The sequence below is a fragment of the Myotis lucifugus genome, unplaced genomic scaffold (genome assembly GCF_000147115.1).
Source record: "Myotis lucifugus unplaced genomic scaffold, Myoluc2.0 scaffold_75, whole genome shotgun sequence".
In the NCBI taxonomy this organism is placed as follows: Eukaryota; Metazoa; Chordata; class Mammalia; order Chiroptera; family Vespertilionidae; genus Myotis; species Myotis lucifugus.
The window spans coordinates 895,999-902,356 of NW_005871123.1; the positions used below are offsets into that span (position 1 = coordinate 895,999).

At 41.7% G+C, this 6,358-nt stretch overlaps 1 pseudogene; it reads right to left on the reverse strand.

Annotated features, from left to right (window-relative positions):
• Positions 1–229: 229 nt before the first annotated feature.
• Positions 230–715, reverse strand: LOC102423486 (annotated as a pseudogene).
• Positions 716–6,358: the final 5,643 nt, after the last annotated feature.

Consider the following 6,358-nt stretch of genomic DNA (forward strand, 5'->3'; position numbering starts at 1 on the left):
ATGGTAGGGCCCCCCTGACCAATCGCATCACACCCGCCTTGGCTCCAGTGCATGTCACAGCGTGGTCATCTGGAAGGTAGTCCAGACGTTCATTCTGTTGTTCGGTCGTTCGATAGATTTGCATATTACGCTTTTATTATTATAGATTTCAAGCTAATGGGGGTGAGGGGGTTCTCTCCTGAGTTACAGAAGGAATGGTCTGGTAGTTAAGATAAAACACAATTCAAACTTATAAGAGTTGTCCACAGTCAGCAATGGTGATCTTCTTGCTGGTCTTGCTATTCCTGGACCCAAAGCACTCTGTGGCTACCACATCATGCCCTCTCACCTGACAGAAAACCACATGCTTGCCATCCAACGCCTCGGGCTTGGCAGTGCAGATGACAAACTGGGAACTGTTTGTGTTAGATCCAGCATTTGCCATGGACAAGATGCCAGGACCTGTATGTTTCAGGATGAAATTCTCATTCCCAAATTTCTCCCCATAGATGGACTTGCCGCCTGTGCCATTATGGCGTGTGAAGTCACCATCCCGGCACATCAATCCCAGAATAATTCTATGAAACAGGAACCTCTATAACCAAATCCTTTCTCCCCAGCGCTCAGAGCACGGAAGCTTTCTGCTGTCTTTGGAACTTTGCAAAAGCTCGAAGGAGATGAGGCCCAAGGGCTCGCCATTGATGGCGATGTCAAAGAACACGGTGGGGTTCACCATGGCTAGGCCGGGGTGGCGGCATCTGCAAAGCCAAGACATTTACTCTTTGCACTTGTCTGACCCTAACAATAGATGACTTCTTAAATTTTGTGTCCTAGGAACCCTGCTGTATTCAACCTAGTCCTGCCGCTGGCTGTGGGCACAGTACAAGCTCAATAAGTGCATTTTTTTTATTTTGAAGGTGTGTTAGAAAACCCATTTGCCCATAAATATCTCAACTGATTCTTAAAATTCTATCAGTAGCAGTTTATTCCTTTGTGTAAAGCCTTGCCTTCTCTCTCTATGTTATTTTCCTACCTTCAAATGCCCCTACAGGAGTTTATTAAACTATCACAATCTTTGCTCCTACAGAACAGATGCATTTTGTTTTTTTGTTGTCTTTTTTTAACTTTAAGATAGCATTCTTCTTCTTTTTTTAATGTTTATTGGTTTTTAGAGAGAGAGGAAGGGAGAGGGAGAGAGAAAAACATCAATGATGAAAGAGAATCATTGATAGGCTTTCTCCTACACACTCCACACTGGGGATCCAGCCTGCAACCCGGACATGTACCCTTGACCAGAATCGAACCCAGGACCCTTCAGTCCACAGGCTGGTGCTCTATCCACTGAGCCAAATTGGCTAGGACCAGATGCATTTTGAAATCAAACCAGTGGGTTATTTGCACATATTACCTGTGTGACACTTGGGATGCTTGAGGCAACTTCTCTGGGAATGTTGTACGTCAGCAGAGTGCCTTCAAAGCATCGTGGTATCTTCATAAATTTTGAGGACAATATCACTGGAAAGGGATAAAGTAGGAGAGGGTAAAGGGAATGATATTGTAAGCAGTTAGCTTTGGCTGCAGAACAAATCATCATCAAACATAGAGGCTTAAAACAACAAACGCATTACCACTCAAGAATCTACGCATCAGCTGACAGGTTCTGCTGATTTGGGATAGACTCAACCGATATCCCTTCGGCTCACTCATGTGTGGTTTGGACAGGAGCTGCATGGTTTTGGATAGTCTCACTGTAGTGGGCCATGTGTCTTCCATCATCCAGCAGGCAAGTCCTGGCTTAAAACCTTTCTCTTTTCCATTTATAAGAAGAGCATAGGAGCAATCCCCAGAGTGCAAGTGCTTTTTCAGGCCATGTTTGTGTTATTTTGCTCATGTCCCATTGGCCAAAGCAAATCACACTGCCAAGCTGAGAAGTGATGTGTGAAGATGGGGGTGGAGGGCAGGATGCTAATAGGGCATATATAGAGGGTGTGTGTGTGTGTGTGTGTGTGTGTGTGTGTGTGTGTTCATGGCCATTTTTGCAATATAATACAGGAAATGTTCTTGTAAGGCACCTGCAGAAGGATTCCAGAAATTACTGGTAGGCTTGCTATGGATGTATGTGAACCAGAGGAAAACCTATTGTGTAAAGAAAGAGTATATCATTCAGAATAGTTGTTTCAAAAGGAAACAGACAAAGCTGACACTGTGACCAATACTGGCAGTATCTATCCAGGTACTGTCAAGGAGAGGGACACCCATAAAATCCAGACAGACCTTCTTGTGAACCTGTGGAGATGGAGGAATCAGGTTCTTTGAATCACAAGCACCTTTGCCCGACATCTTGCTCATAAAGCAAACCTCCTGCACTTTAACTTATGAATTTATTCTATAGAAGGAACAATACAGTAAAAACAAAATGAAGATCTGGTTGCTTGACATATCTATTCCTCTGTAAAAATTACTACATTAGCATTGCGGCTTATAGATTTCATTATTGTATGAGATCTTAACAGTACCTTAGGTTTTATTTCCAAAACAAATCACAGATCTTTTCATATCACATTGCTACATGAAATATTTGCAAGATACAATTTATATTCATCACTACTTCACCAGAACTTGTTATTTATTGAGTTGATAAAGAGACATAGATTACCATAGCATAAAGTTTTATAACTGTATTTTAACATAATTTTTATTACAAATAATCACTAGCAAATGTATTTTATTTTATGACTTTAAAAAATTATTCTGAAAACAGATCATTGAGCTTAATAAGATTGCAAAGGAGGAAAAGGCTTTTAAAAGGTTAATATCCTGCCGAAACTGGTTTGGCTCAGTGGATAGAGCGTCGCCCTGCTGACTGAAAGGTCCCAGGTTCGATTCCGGTCAAGGGCATGTACCTGGGTTGCGGGCACATCCCCATTGGGAGATGTGCAGGAGGCAGCTGATCGATGTTTCTCTCTCATCGATGTTTCTAACTCTCTATCTCTCTCCCTTCCTCTCTGTAAAAAATCAATAAAATATATTTAAAAAATAAATAAATAAATAAAAATAAAATAAAAGGTTAATATCCTGAGTTACCATAAGCCAGCCTTACCTGGTGTAATAAAATCTAAAGCACTGATATGAATTATTGGACTTGCAAAGCTAAGAAGCAGATCCTAAACCAAGTAAAATTACTATGGATATGCCCCTCCTTGTATTGTAAAATTACATAGATATCCTCCCATACTTAATAGTGAGCTAGAAATACTAGAGGTGATCCTGAAATGAGGATATTGGACTAGGCAACCTCTAGTGGCCATTTCAATCTAACATTCTGCATATAACTCTGTCCTACCTCAGCCCTGGACCCAGTCATTCTGTAACTAAATGGAGAAACTTTTATTTGGTCTTTTAGAATGGGATCACAAACTCCTACCCACAGGTCCACTAACTGTTTTGGCCTTGCTTGTGAGTGAAGAATGTTTTCTACATTTTTAGTGGTTGAAGATGTCAAAAGAAGACTATTTTGTGACACTTCAAACTTATATTAAATTCACATCTTAATGCCAATAGATTATGCTTTTTTGTAGCACAACCACATTCTTTCCTGTGTGGACTGTCTATGGCTGCTTTTATGCCACCCTGACGGCGTTGAGTAGATGCGACAGAGACCATATGGCTTGCAGAGCTGGAAATATTTACTGTCTTGACCTTTACAGAAAAAGATCCCCAATCCCTGTTCTGGAGGAAGAAAAACGAGTATCTGATCCTCTGCTCCTCTGTTCCCATTAATGTTCCTTCTCAGATGAAGCAGACCTAACATAACCCGCCCCGCCCCTACCTCTACTGCCGTGTGGAGAGGTTTCAGTATATGTTCCACATCACAGGTAGCATGTCAGGCAAATCACACATATAATTCACATTGTAAGTGAGTTAATTATTTAAGTGCTCAATCTTTCAGTCCATCAGCCAGCATTATAACTAGGAAATGAATAAACATGAGGACACTTCATCTCCCTCCCCCCATCATTCATTAGAAACGTTTCAGAGATGCATTAGGAGTTTAAGCAGCTTTTGTAGTAAGTAGGCTGATAAGATGCCAGGCATTACTCTCCAACTGCAGGAGTGTCCCCTAAATGGAGGGAGTGAAATTCCTGTCCGCTCAGTAGAAATTAGCGGTGACTCAGCCTCTCACTGCCTTTCTCTAGCTCTTCAGGAAAATCTAATTCCATCTCTGTGATTTATTTAAATTGCTGGGAAAATGGTGAGGCAAATAAAGCACTTGGATGCATAAAATGAGGTGTCACTTGCATACCGTGGAGTGCTTTCTGTTCTATCATCAGGAAATGAAAGAGAGGAAGAAAAAAGCAGGCAGTCCTTAACAGGAGTTTAAATCAGAACACTGCCTACCCAGCCTCTCTCATGGCTCCTAAAAGCCTTCAGTGTACTCTGTCCATTTTATGACTTTACGATGGCAAACGTATTCTTGTACTTTAAGCTCTCTTTCCAAAACACAGTGTCGCTTTTAAACAGCCACACTGGCAGCGCCTCTGAGTAACTTGTGCTGAAAGGCACACAACTGTCTGTGTCTTACTCCTAGCTGCCTGGTGGTGTCCCTGTCCCACAGTGTATGTACTGCAGCAGGACGGTGGACAGTGACCTTCAGGAAGGTCCCTTGGCTCCAGAAGCTTTTGGTGGCATTTTATGATATTTCGTCTTTATAGCCTCTTGCAGTTTCTCTGCTCTCCTCTGGTTGCTGTGCTCATTTGGGAGCTTATTAAAAAGAGCATTATGTTTCAATAAAGGAGCAGTCACTTGAGAGGGGTAATGAGGAAGGGGTTTGTGCTTCCATTTTTGTGTCAAGGTCTGGAGAATTAAATAAAACGAGTGTCTTTTGAATGCTTGTAGTTTTCGCACTTACTCTTCGTGTTGCAAATCCCTAGAGTTCAACCTGTGCCCCCAGTGCCAGCGTGGCATCTGTTAGCAAAGGTGGGATCGATTAAATGGTAGACTCCTGAGAGCTGGCTTCAAGTTCCATGAGTTGAACGTGTATGCCTGGTGGGGAGAAATGTTTGTTTTGGCAGAAAGGGAAAGGACAGCAGATTGGAACCTTGAGCCGCCACTTAAAATTAAAGTCTGCCTACCCCCTACGAAATGGTAACACTTGGCAGTAAAGTGCTTCCGATGCAAAATAATGAGCTCGCTCATTAAAAAGCAATAGTTTGCAAAGTAAAATTTCAAAGCATAATTGATGAGCTTGTGGAAAGTGCCAGGAGAACAGTAGCCTAAATGTCAGTGTTGAGTGTGACACGAGTTTCTATGTGGCAGGGAGGATATGTGCTGGCAAGGTTTGAAGGTTTACCCAAAACCTCAAACAATTTTTTTCTTTCATAAAGGTATTTACTACTTTCTTTACCACCCATTGCTGATCATATTTCTCTTGAATTTAGACCCTAAAACATTTTAATTAAAGCTTTTAAAAACATATGTAAATTGTCATATAAAAGCTATTAAAATGTTTTTGTGATGGCCAATCACTATATGCCTCAAACTAGAATGATTAAATTTTCCAATGCAAAACTTTGAACACATGGTCACACAGCAGAACAGAATATTTAAATCAGGATTGTTCCAAAAATCCAGGATATTTAGCTACCATAATATAAAGTTAAATATAATATTGCAAATGCATTCACTCTTAGTGCAGTAAACCATGGTGCCTACTGCGTTTGTCGGCATAATACGCAAGCATCCCGTCCCTCCTTTTCTGTTGACAAATACTGCCCAGTCCCCCACCCCCTGCCAAAAGAATGAACAAGGATTGGCCATGGGAGCTCATCACACCATCCTGGCCTCTGTGACTCCTTCACTGGAGGGTGAGCGACCAAGCAAAGATCCAACAGACTCTTCCTGGCATTTCAAATGGAAACTGGGGGGAAAGTCTTGGCTCTCTTTGAAGATGATAAGCTGTTATTCTAGAGCAGCCGTGGGCAAACTACAGCCCGTGGGCCGGATCCGGCCCGTTTGAAATGAATAAAACTAAAAAAAAAAAAAAAAAAAAAAAAAAAAGACCGTACCCTTTTATGTAATGATGTTTACTTTGAATTTATATTAGTTCACACAAACACTCCATCCATGCTTTTGTTCCGGCCCTCCGGTCCAGTTTAAGAACCCATTGTGGCCCTCGAGTCAAAAAGTTTGCCCACCCCTGATCTAGAGGCTGGGGAAGGGGGTGGCGGTGCCAGCAGGAGAGAGCTGGAAAGCAATAGGAGAGATTGAGGCTAACACAAAAAAAGAGGTAGAGCTGAGTAGTAGAGAGAAAAAGACCTGAAGATACCATTTGTATCCTGGATCTGGTCATACTTGGTACCGCTTTCTTTTCTTTCTACCA